The sequence below is a fragment of the Pleurodeles waltl genome, chromosome 1_2 (genome assembly GCF_031143425.1).
Source record: "Pleurodeles waltl isolate 20211129_DDA chromosome 1_2, aPleWal1.hap1.20221129, whole genome shotgun sequence".
NCBI lineage: Eukaryota > Metazoa > Chordata > Amphibia > Caudata > Salamandridae > Pleurodeles > Pleurodeles waltl.
The window spans coordinates 490,805,107-490,818,218 of record NC_090437.1 but is presented as its reverse complement, the minus strand read 5'-3'; the positions used below and the strand labels follow the sequence as shown (position 1 = coordinate 490,818,218).

General features: G+C 45.8%; 1 protein-coding gene across 3 annotated transcripts in view; it reads left to right on the top strand.

Moving 5' to 3' along the window:
- Positions 1 to 13,112, top strand: part of GSTCD (glutathione S-transferase C-terminal domain containing) — a 676,673-nt gene that overhangs the window by 84,731 nt on the left and 578,830 nt on the right. The window lies entirely within an intron of this gene.

The window sequence follows — 13,112 nt, the reverse complement described above, 5'->3', positions numbered from 1 at the left end:
AGTTCGGTCTCTAAGTCTAGTACATTACATAGACTTCCCTTATCTTCAATCGGAACTTGGTTAGTACTGTCAACCCATTAATTGCTATTTCCGGTTACTATGCAATTTGTAATTCAGCTATGCAATTCATGTTACTTCCCGGTCTAGGGAGTCCTGTTGTGTTTATGTACAGCATAACAAAATGATAAAGTTTTTAAAAAAGGTAGTAGTTTGATGTAGTGTTCAGAAAACAACACGCCATTCATATGTGATCAAACATTAATTGTTTCAGGGAGGCAATTTCAGAAAAAGACCATGTAGCTTCTCTTTAATGTCCTTGATGAGATTAATTCAAATGAATTTATAGTTTATCATCCAACATAAATTTATTTGAAGTCTTATAATATGTTGTCAATCATTGAGCCAGCATGGGATTTGCTTTTTCTGAAAAAGAGCCATAAAATTTAAATTAGCCAAGTGCATTCTAATGTACGAAACATAGAAAAGTTGCTTCAAAATATAGCAAATTTACCTAGTAATATTAACTACCTAACTGTTCGATAAAATGGATTTACAACAGCAGAGGAAAATGTCAGGTCAGCAGAGTAGACCAAAACACACCGTTTCAATGTAACACACATTGCTTTGTAACATTCATATCATTTAATTATACCACATCTATATGAAAACATTAGCTGCATTCCTAAAGTTTATAAGTCGAATGAAAAGGTGACCCACGTCATGATTTTTAATATTTCAGTTAGAAGTAGGCAGTAAAGTAACCACTTAATGAAAATGCTAAGTTAAAATAGTATTTGTAAAATGAAATCTTAAAAGAAGTAGGCTACTGTAACTCATTGGTGTTAAAAGTCTAAAAGGATTTTTGTACAGATTGTGAAAGGATGGATCACTAATCAGATTAGAATATCAGAGAGAATCAAATTAATAAATTTCACCTACCATACGTTTGAGTACTTTCCAGACCATTTCTATTTATGTTATGGACAAGAAAGTTTTCCAGTTACACATGAATCAAAATACCTCACTTTAGTAAATGGCTTTTATATATTGCAAGTGGAGAAGGAATTCAATTGTATTTGCTCTTACGGATGTATTCAAGAAGGAAAAATAAAACTTTAAGACTACAGCAAGTTTGCGATTCTTCAATATTAAGGCATCCGTCATCACAAATCAATTCATTAAAATCTTTATTCTTGTGACATATTGTTTAGATGAGAATATAAAAATATGCATATAAACTAAATACCTTTAAGGCAACAAACCCAATTAGCCAAGTTATTTTCAAAATATTTGTCAGCCCATTACTACAATGCAAACCTGGTATTCTTTTTTTAACTATACTCATTAGTTTTTACGTAGTGCTGCAGATAAACTTTGAGATGCACGTGATGCCATCTAAAGTACTGTGAAACAAAATATAAAAGTAATCAGTTATTTCAGCATAATTTCAGCACCAATATATGAAACAATGACCATTGGTATTGCATTCATTATCTTAATGGTAGTGATTAATATATATATTTTTTGATAAGCAACTTTATTAGTTTTGCATAACGACATACAACCAATAGGTCACACCCGTTCCTCCCCGACATAGCACCGTACAATTCCAATATAATTTACATAAGTACATGATTGATAGTAGCCGTAGTGGCCAGGAACCGGGCACACCACGGCTGTCGCACCTAAGGCGTAGCCACCGAACACTCTCCCCAGGTGGCTGTCCACTTCCCCCACACTCTGTCGTATTTGCTGGACACCCTCTCGCCTCATATACTAGTTTTTTTGTTGGGCACACCAGTCCACTCCACGGCGCCACTTAACAAGTGCCGGCGCCGTCTCTGTTTTCCAGCCAGCTGCAATGTCTGCCTTGGCTACCAGACATGCCACTCCCAAAAAGGCCCGCTCCGCTCTACTGGACCCCACTCCCTCCATGACCCCCAATAAAAGCGGCAGCGGGGCAGTCTCCACCTCCACCTGCAAGATTCTGGGGATTTCGTCCCCTACCGCCCGCCAGTAGGTGGCTTTGTGTGGACAGGTCCACACCATATGGTAAAAGTCTGCATCGGGGCCTGCACAGCGGGGACAATCAGTACGGGGTAGGAGACCTCTCCTATGCAACCTATCGGGTGTGAGGTAGGTGATGTGTAGATAGTAGGTTTGCACCACACGAAGACGGGTGGTGATAGTCAATGATCTAGGGGCCATCAGTGCGTCCCTCCAGTCTTCATCCTATATGTGACCCAGCAATTTCTCCCACTGCTTTCGGAGTCTGCCCAGCGTCTGAGTTGTGTTGGTGACCAGAGTGCAATCAATATATTTGCGACACTCCCCCTTTACCCAAGCCGCCCATCAGTGACTTAGCCTCCATGGGGCTAAATTCCGGGAGGACCGTGCCATCCTGCACGTGCACGCTTAGCGCGTGCCTAAGCTGTAGGTATTTGTGGAATTGGGTCTTATTGAGTGAGTATCTCTGTTGAAGCTCCTGGAAGGACCGCATGTGGGGCACCTCCCAGACGTCCCCCAATAGTGAAATGTCTATAGTGTCCGATTTTTGGAATCCCTCCAGGGCAGAGACCTCTCACAGCCACATTCCGTGCCACAGCAAAGTTTGTTAGGTAAGACGGTGCCACAAACCCGTCGCCTTTTGTGCCTCCCTCCAACCCATCAGTACTCGCCTGGTCACCTCTGGGACCCTGCGAGGTAGGGGGTTACCATATAGCATCCTGAGCAGGCCAGAGAAGCCCATTGTCAGAAGTTCTAGCTGATATGCGGGGTCGGACCAGCCCCCCATCCAGTCGTTAATCACCAGCAGGTGCATCGCTAGGTAATAAAGATAAAGGTTGGACATCCCCAAACTTCCTTCATACACATCCCTTTGACAGGTGTTGAAAGTCAGACGGGTACCATACCAAAGAAATTACCGCGCTATTGCGTCCATCTCCCTAAACCATCATTATGGGGTATGGGTAGTTCTGGAGCAGGTAGAGTTACAGAGGTAGTACCATCATTTTATAGAGCGCTATTCTACCCAGGATGTTGAGGGGCAGAGTCTGCCATCTCTGCAGGTTATTTTTGATCTTTTGAGTGAGCGGCGAAACGTTAAGTGACCAAGCCAGTTCAGGCAGCAGAGTTACAGTTACTCCCAGATACAGGAAGCTATTGCGTCTGATGGTATTTTGCCAGTTGTAGCAGTCCCTTGTGGGGTGTCACGGAACCAGCAGAGATTTACTGGGATTCAATGTCAGGCCAGAGGCCTCAGAAAACAGTCCCAAAAGCTGCAGTGCCCGGGGTCCGCTGCTGGCCGGGTTGGCCAGGTACAAGAGTACATCATCCGCATAGAGCACCACCCGGTCTTCTCGTCCAGTAGGCCAGGACCAACCGTCAATCAAGGGGTCCTCCCTTATAAGCTTCGTAAGTAGCTCCATCGCTAATGCGGGGACAGAGGGGGCCCCTGGCCGGTTCCCCAACGAATAGGAAATTGGTCCGATACAACCCCATTCACCTGCACCCGAGCAGTCGGATTGGAATAAAGAAGCTTCACTTGTTCACAGAATTTAGGACCAAACCCGGTGCTCCAAAGCACCTGGTAAAGATAGGTCCAGTCCACTGTGTCGAATGCCTTTTCGAAGTCTAGGAGGAGGAGTGCTAGCGGAGGAGCTAAGAGGCCCCGGTTAGCTAACCCCACGTGCAGTCGCCTAATGCAATGCCCAGTACTTTTCACGGGCATAAAGCCGCACTGGTCCCGGTGTATCAACGAGGACAGCACCCCTTTCAGTCTAGAGGCTAGTATCATGGAAAGTATCTTGACTTCAGTGTTGAGAAGTGAAATGGGGCGATATGCAAAACATTGCCGCGAAGGGGGGTCAGTCTTGGGGATCACCACTATGGTGGCCTGGTCGAGACCCAGGGGACAGCCACCCGTCCTCTCGGCTTCTTTAAACATGGCAAGCAAGTGAAGGGCTAGGATGTTGCTGCACTTGCTGTAGAATTCCGCCGGGAAGTCGTCCGGGCCTGGCTTTTGCCCGCAGCCAGCTCTGCGATAGCATCCCTGACCTCCTCAAATCTCATGGGTTCATTGAGGTTTTGTCTTTCCACTACCGAAAGTCTAGGGAGAGACACCTCCACTAGCAAGGGGGCCTCCCTCTCCACCTGTGGCCTAGGCCGCTCCTTGGAGAGTCTTGCATAGTAAGTGGCAAAGCTTTGCGCAACTTTGCAAGGCATCCCGGAGAGGGCTTCCGATTCATCAACGACCTCAGGGACGACTCTATTCGCCATGGGTCGGGTCGCGAGCCAGTGCAAGAGCTTTCCGTTCTTGTCCCCCCACCCGTACACACGGGCCATTAATGCTCGCCACATATGTTTCACGTTTCAAGAGTGGAGTGCCTGATTTCCTCTCTAACTAGGGTTAACTGCCTCGTTATAGACGCATGCGTGGAAACGGTGAGCAGGCGCTTGAGTCGTAATGCCCCTGCCTTGAGCTCCGACACTTTGTAGTTTTGCGCTTGCTCTCGCACACGGAGGAGATGTTTGGCCTGCCCCTTAAGGGTGGCCTTACAAGCGGCCCAAATCGTGCCAGGTGATCGCACGGACCCCAGATTGTTTTCGAAATATTGGGCGAGGTGGTCCCTCAAGGCTTGGGTATGGTCACTGTCCTGCAAATACCAGGTGTTTAGCAGCCACATAGGGCGTTGGGTGGGGTCTGTATCATCCACGCGGACTAGAGCAGTGCATGATCTGAAACCCTGTGTGGTAGTATTTCTGCCCCTGTGACTATGGGAACGTCAAGAGCCGGCATGAGGAGAAGGTCTTTTCTGGCATGAGTGTGGTGTGCCACTGATGTGTGCGTATACTACCGCTTTCTAGGGTGCCATATCTGCCACATATCCCAGAGACCAAGGACCTCTGCCCAGCAGCCCTGTCCGGATGCCCGTTAAGAACGGCTCGTGGACAGAGGGCCGGTGATATCCATCGCTGGATTCATAACGGAGTTAAAGTCCCCTCCCAGCAAGGTCAGACCCGGGGGAAGCCCTGCCCTTACTTCCCAGAGGGTAGTCAGGAAGCGCTCAAATGCTCCAGGGGGAGCATAGGCGCTCAGGATATTGACCGGTTGCCCCCTGAGCATGCCGGATACCACTGCTTAGCACCCCTGAGGATCCAACTGGGAAGCAGTTATCACTATGGGTTAGGAGCGGTGCAGCAGGATAGCTGCCCCCCCCCCCCCCCCACCCCAGAGCCCCTAGGGAAGCCCGCGTGGTAGACCCTGTCATACCACCCCACGCGAGCATTGGGCAATGGGTGCCAAGTAAGTGGGTCTCCTGGAGTAAGACCATGGAGGGGGCATATCGGCGGAGGGTACTGAAGACCGCGGACCACTTAATTTTATCTAGAAGCCCATTAACATTCCAGGAAAGCACCCGCGTAAAGGGATGTGTCATAAAGGGCTGTGGCGTGTGTAGGGAACCAGTAAGGATGTGCGTAGCGTGCCTGTCCATGACCCCGGATGTGACCACCTAAAAGAAAAAAGGTTAACATAACTGCAACTCAACCACAGTAGAACATGAGATTGCTGCATTATTATTTTTTCCCCCTCTCCCAACTGCCCCCACCGCTGTCGGGCTATCTTGACCACTCCGCTTCCTTCGGCGGGATCAAGTGCACCTGCACCCCCCCCGCGAGCCCAGAGGGTTAACACATCTGGACAAACGGGCCATCCAGGCATCCACCTTGAGGCGCGCAGGGAACAGGAGCATGTATGTCAGCTGCATCGCCCTAAGCTTTTGCTTAACTCCCTCATAAGAATGTTAAGATCTTGTGGTTGTCCCAGCGGAGGTCTGGGTGTGCTCTTGCTTCTCTAAGGATGGTATCGCGGTCCTTGAGATGAAGAAATCTTGCGATCATTGGCCAGCTGGGTCCTCCAGGGGGAGGTCTGGCGTGAGCGCCCTGTGGGGCCGCTCGATAGCAAACCAGGGGGAGAGATGTCGCTCTGGGACCCAGGATCTGATCCAGCTGTCCAGGTTCCCTTCCGCTCCCTCCGGGAAGCCAACGAAGCGCAGGTTGTTGTGCCTGGAATGATTCTCAGCGTCTTCAGCCCTATGGTGGAGCTCGTCAGTGCGGGTCAGCAGCTGGACGACTTTAGTTTTAAGTTCCGTGATCTCATCCTCTGCTTGAGAGATCTGGTCCTCGACCTCCGTGATGCGGCCCACTACCGTCCGCAGGTCCTGCCGCAATAGGCCCACGTCCTCTCGTACTTCACCAATTTTAGTCTTAACTGCCTGGAGGATCGTGCTCAACCCCTCTGCAGCAGGGGTTCCTGGTGTCGCATCGCCTGTTCCCTCGGAGGCTGCTTGCGTGGTGAACTGGTCAATGTGCTGCTGGGACGCCAGTGGCTGCTTGCCAGCCCTGTCCTTTCCCATGCTGGTGACACAGGCCCGGGGCGTTGAGTTCCTTCACTGCTCTCCGTCCAGTCACTTTCTTGGGGGGGCCCTGAAAGCACAGGCAACACTTTCTCAATATGTAAGGCAGGAGGGGCACCGCAGATGACAGCCACCAGGGCTACTGCTCCGCCAGGCATCAACAAGTAAGCTGGGGGCCACCAATGACAAGGCCCTGGCAGATGAGCGAGGGTGGGGGCAGGCCGCAGGGCCCCTCCAGGACCTGGTTCCGTCCTCGCTTTCCTGAGCGACGTCCCCCTGCTCGCCGCGTCTTCGCCCTGCACCCCAGGCCCTCACCTCCTGCCCAACTGATGATCAGCACTTCTGCCTCCTCTGGCATACTGCCTTCCTCTCCCATGGTCCCGTCGCCTATTAATGGGCAGCGCTGCACCGCAGGGGCTGATAGTCAGGGGGACAGCCGCATCCCAGATCCCCCCCCCCCCCCCCAGCACCTCCAGTCCCTTTGCTCCGAGCCACTCCTCGGCTCCTCGGCCTGGGTGATCCAGGGCCCGCCCAAGCGGCCCGATGCAGCCGCCGCAGCACCTCACCTCACTGGGGTCCCGACCTCCATGGCTACTTGCCGCGTGTGGTGGCCCGACCACGCCTCCGGGGTCGGGACTCAGCACTCTGCTCCTCAGACCAAGTTTCTCTGTGTAGGGGAGGGGCCACCAGGCCTCACGGGGCCCACGCTGTGCCCTCCCTCAGTCGTCTGAGCCGCTCCCATGCTCCCCGGGTGCACCACGGCACAGATCCGGGCCAAGCCAGGCCGACGCCAGCCCCACCTCCAGCGAGGGCCGTGCCCACAGCATCCCCGGCAATCTAGGGGATTGGCCCGAGCGGCCTGATGCAGCTGCCCCCGCATCTCACCTCATTGGGGCCCCGTCCCCACCGCGTGCAGGGGGCAGACTATACCCCCGGGGCTGGGACCCAGCAGGGAACGTGGCGCAAGTCACTAAAAGCTACCCCTGCCTCCACCGAAGGCCAGGCTCCGCCTCTCCAGGCTGTGTTGCCGGGCTTGATTTTCAGCCCTGCAGTACGGGCCCCTCTCGCCGGACCTCCGGCCCGATTCAGCGGCACGTACAGGTCTTGTACCATGCTGCCAGGCTCGCACACTGGCGTCGTGACCAGGTGGGGGCAAATTGAAGGCGAGACAGCCGGGGCTTCTATCAGCGGATGAAGGAGGGGTCCGGAGCACTCTTAGAGTGCGACTGCCATCTTGACGCCCGCCATGCCCATCAGTGATTAATATTTTACTGTTAGGAGCACTATCATTAGTTTTGTGGACTTACATTAAATGTTAGACCCAAACGAAACAATGTTATTTCCTGTCTGTTCAGTTTAGATAGCAGTTAATCTGTCAGTTCTTTTACAGTCTGTATATTAAATGATCAAGTTCACTATCCTTGTTTATTCCCCAGTCTACTGAATATAATGTAATAATTTACCTGGATTCATATTTTCCTAAGAGCTATTTCCTCCTGTATCACCTCGTTTAGCATTTTGGACATTTTTATGCCGTAAGAATTTATTATATGAAGTAAATTATGGAAATGCCCTGCCAGTGGATATTTTGAATGATAGTTTTAACTTGGACGCGTTTTCTCCTGACACTTAGTATTCAGCGGTTTTGTATTAGAATCTTTTTGTTTTCCACTTACGCAAGTAATCATTTATAAACAGAATGGTGTAATAAAGGTTGAGTACTAATATTTCATATTTAATTTTTTTCTTTAAAAAATATTTTGTCGTATTGTCAGTAAAATTGCATCCGTTGCAAGTTCCACACTTATAAAAATGCTTTTGGCAGACTGCTATATAAACTAGGTATTAGTATTTTACCTTGTTTTACCTCAGTTATTTTATTAACAATTTAGTGATCTTAAAATCACTGCTTTGTTCAACACAATGACTTAAGTGACTCCAAAAGAATGCAAAATAGGCCCATGCACAGGAGAAGCTCCTCTGGAATGCCCATAAGTGCACCATCAACATAATTTCGTTTTGGCCTCATTTGCCAGAACCAATTCCTCAAAAGTGTTTCACAGCCAAACGTGCTTATTTGCAGCACACATGAGAGTTTACCATGCTCTGCAGATGGCAGTTAATCATTGAATATTAGGAGCCGTTCCAACTGGCCCAATTGTCAGTTATGAAATGGTTTCCAGAAATCCTCAACATTTTTCATTTGTTTTTCAAGCATGACAGCTCCGTGACGTTCCATCAGCCACTTAAGCTGAAATGGTGCCTTCTCCTTTTTCCAGTACACACAGATAATCCCTCTGCCTAACAGAATCAGTAGAATAACAATGTGCTTTGTGTTTTTTTTATGTAGCCCAAATTACCTTCTTTTACCCCAAAGATAATTAAAATGGGATCCACCTCGATTTTCTTCTGGAAATCTTATCCGCAACTGTATTTGCACCTTACCAACATAATTGAAGCATGTGACCACTGAAAAACGTGTGAATATTGTCTGCACCTTCACTTACACACTTGGGACACGTAACCGAAGATTCTGTGAGCAATTTAGACAGCTTCAGTGGTGACCAAGCTGTAAGAAAAAATGTTCTAATTTAATGGCGTTTGGTTTATTTCCTTATTCTGAAAAGAGATACTTGCCTTCTAGTCCTGGCAAGCTCTCCTCCCATTTTTCTTCCAGCTTCTCCCTTTTTGCTTCTTTTGTTTGAAGTATTGATTGGTACCATTTTGATATTGCCTTCTTTGTAGCTGCACCTTGATTAACTTGAAGCTTGTATGTCTTATGATCAGCAAAACATATTGTATTGTAAAGTCCTTTTTCCACTTGCCTAATTGAACATACTTAAAGCTAGATTAAATCCTTGCCAATCAAACTGGTAAATTCATCCCAAGATATGTACCCCATGACTATTGAGTCTGCAATAATGATTGAGCAGGCTGATACCAATGGAGCACTAAGCCTATCTAATAGACCTTCTAGGGTGGCCGGTAAATTCCACAAAGGTTGATATTAACCATAATATGAAGGGCCCAGAAATCTTCTCATTTCGCACCACAGCCTGGATGCTGAATGCAGAACCTTCAGTCTAATTTTTCTTATAAAAACCTGTGTTCTGAAAACTTGTGCGAAAATCCTTCCCAGAGTTCAGATTCAGCTGTAGCCATCAGCCAATGCCTAAGGGCCTTCATACTACTTATGACAATAAGTGATCTAAACTGTTTTAAAATGTATGCCCAACAATATAGTTAAAAGTTCGGTAGACCAGCTGTTCTTAAGCTGTGATCTGTGGACCTCCTGGGGGTCTGAGATGCCTACCCGGGGACTTGTGGCTGTTTAGAAAATTAAATATTATTAGCAGATAATAAAGTAAATATAGTTTAAAAACAAAATTAAAAGCTTAAAACTCTTAACACCATGCTTGATCCATGGGACTAGTGTAAGCACAGCAAACAGGATTTAGAATGGGCGATTGATGTTCCCAATTAAAGCACTTTTATGCCTGACAAAAAGAGCATGCATTAGGAGCAAAAACGTCTGTGATATTCTAGAGTCTAGCTTAGTGCTTTGTCTTGCAGAACTAAAACCACATTTTGAAACGTTCCAACCTTCCCATTACAATCGGATTTCTAGATATTGTTTTTGAATTGATTCATAATTTGTTTATTTGTTTATTTGTAATTTGTTTATTTGTCCAATATGTTTGCTGCTGTATTTTTTTGTATTTTTTTGAGGATTAAATCTTAGAAATAGGTTAGCGTGGGGGTCACGGGATTCCAGCAGTGGTTCATTGGTGGCCCAGAGAATGCAGAAGGTTAAGAAGTGCTGCGCTAGAGCCTATTCACCTTTTCTTCAGTGACTGGAGTTAACTTTTTCCAGGCTACCATAGGCCATTTGCTTCCCCAAATAAAGGAATTGGCCATGGCATGTACTTTGTGTATCTCTTGTTCTGCAAACTTCACTTCTGTGAAGATAGCAGCCATGGTAGTGGATCACTTCCCAGAAGGCAGGCGGTCGGGGATCTCTGAATACAGCAGGCAGTCCTCCACCCCTCTGGCAGGATGGCATGCCTAAATAAGGATGTCTGTTTTTAACTGTAGATGCTTTGTACCCACTATGTCACCCCATTATTCTGATTTGTTAACTTTGTAGCCTAAAATACATTTAACTTTGTAGCCTAAAATACATTTAAATTCCATTATTATGCCTTCCAGCTACAGGATACTCACCTGGGCTTGTTGTAAACATTTTGAGGTCAAGCATACAGTGCCGCTTTTTTCATATTTGTTACATTTTAATATTTCGAGTTATGTCTCTCTAATTCGGCAAGCTAGGGGTTCGATATAACGGTTAAATAAGGATGGAGATAGAGGGCTACCCAGTCTGGTTTATCACTTGATGTAGATTTCTTAAGTGAATTTGCATTGACCAATACTCTCACTGTTGGTTTGAAATAGCACTTGGGCAGCTCTCATACGTTTTAGGCCAAGCCAAACCCACACAAGGGGATCCGCATTTATGACCAATTTACACTAGCAGTACTTAACGTTCTGTGTAGCCTGCTTAGTAACTACTGAATTCTGAGACCGCAGCTTAATCAATTTCTATCATTTAAACCTCAAAACAATACACAAATATAGTCAAACAAGTATACGTATTGAGAAGTATTTTATTAGTTCACAAAGAAATACAAAAATCTGAATTTTAATTTTGGTGTTCAGGTTGGAGCGTTCCGAAATTAATTACTAAATTACCAAATGTGAGTCTATATTCTGTGTTTTTGTTCCTAATACATGCTTTCTTTATGTTGGTGCATATCAGTGCTTTAATTGAGGCCACCAATTGTCCATGCTAGATTCTGGTTACCATACATGTGCTGCTCCGAAGAATAAATCAAAGCGTGCCAACTTAATTTTTGGCCTCCTGTCTCAAATTCCTCCATATTAGCAGAGCATTTTGAATGTTTCAATTTATTAGTTTCCTTTTTGTATTTACTTATACTTTATGAATCTGTTAATATTTAATTTTCTAACGAGTTGCAGCTGAGAAATGCTTTCAGATCCCGCCTCAGAGAAAGAAGACGGGATATTGTACAATGGACTCACCCATCAGCTACTTCCTTTTCGGAAGGTGCTAACAACACTACTTATTCAACAACCCTATTTGTGTCTTCCATAACTCTTAGTTGGCTGTTTTGGTCTCTGGAACTTTATAAGAGTTATGTTTTCTGAATAGATGTTGCTTGCGTTCAGGGATCTGCAGGCCCCAGATTTAGAGCTGCTGCTTTACACAGTCGAAGGCTTCAGCAGCATCTGTTGTGGATACCTAGAGGTAGCCCATCAGTATCAGGTATTTCTACTGTGGCGACCAACGCTTGGGTGAGGATAACGAGGTATTAACCTTTAGCAAACTCCTTTTAGTCCTCATGAATTAATGCTAGTATACCTTCCTAATATTGACTAGTCAAAATACTTGTTAACACTTTTCTGATCAACATTAACAGTATGCAAGGTTTTCCCTAGTTTTGAAACTAGACAAACCATCAACGTTTTTTTGTGGTCCATAGCACAAACATGTTTTAATGTGTAATAAAAAAAAAACATTCACCTTGTTCACGGAATTCTAACAGTGTAGTAACTTATTAATGCAATTCTCAACAGCCAGGCACTGGTTGGCACAGTAGTGAGTCACGGAGGTTCTACTCCTGAGTACTTCTAGAAAGTTGCACGTGTGACCAATTATTACATTTGTGATTGTGCTCATGTGCTAGTTTCTTTTCTAAAAATATTAGTTGGAACCATTGATAAAAAAGCCAATGAATATAGTTTATCTAAGAAAGCAATATGCCAGACAACAGCACACAAAAGAATGAAAATGCTAAATATAGGGAAGTTGGCTGTTAAGCTGACAGAGAAGGTAAAAACAGAAATATAGATATAAACTTCTGGGTAATTCAGAACTGAGCTTTGGGCGGGATAGTACAGAGGGTCCTATAATTTAGAGCAGGGCAGATCACCCCGTATTGCTGTAACTGTATAGCCGACCTTGCTGATTTTTTTGAGAAGTGGCCTTTATGATGCTCACCTTGGTCTGTTTGCTCCCACCTGCCTAGCTTCTGTTCTATTTTTCTTTACTTTCCCTCTTTGTTGATAGTGTATTATTATTTCTTTGAATGTGATACTTGTTTTTGAAAATGCAATAAAGAGTTAAAAATAAAAATAAAAATCAAGCCCAGCACCGGCACTCCTCAGATGGCACCACCACTCTGGGGTGCAATTCTGAATAAAGTCTGTGACAAACAGAATAAAACATACCAATTGAAATGTTCTGTTTTTGCTTTTATTGGTTAGGTCAACCTTGAGAACTAGTATGCCAAAGCACGTGTAGTGGGACCAAAAACGAATTGGATAGAATTAATTAATCAAACTTGAGTAATTATATTAAAAGAAAATTAAAATTGAATGGAGTACGTTTGGAAAATGATATGAAATTGATGAAAAACATGAATAATGAATTCCTCAATGGTGCCCTCTAAGTCATCTTTTTGTCACAGGTACCCAAATATACGTAAGCAACAAATCATTTTGATGTGTGCATTTAGTTGAAACACCTGGCAACATAGCCCTGGTTTCACGTAGTCTGGTGCATTTGGTACTCTGAGGCCTGATTAGTGGCGCAATAGCTGTTGGGTGCACCATACC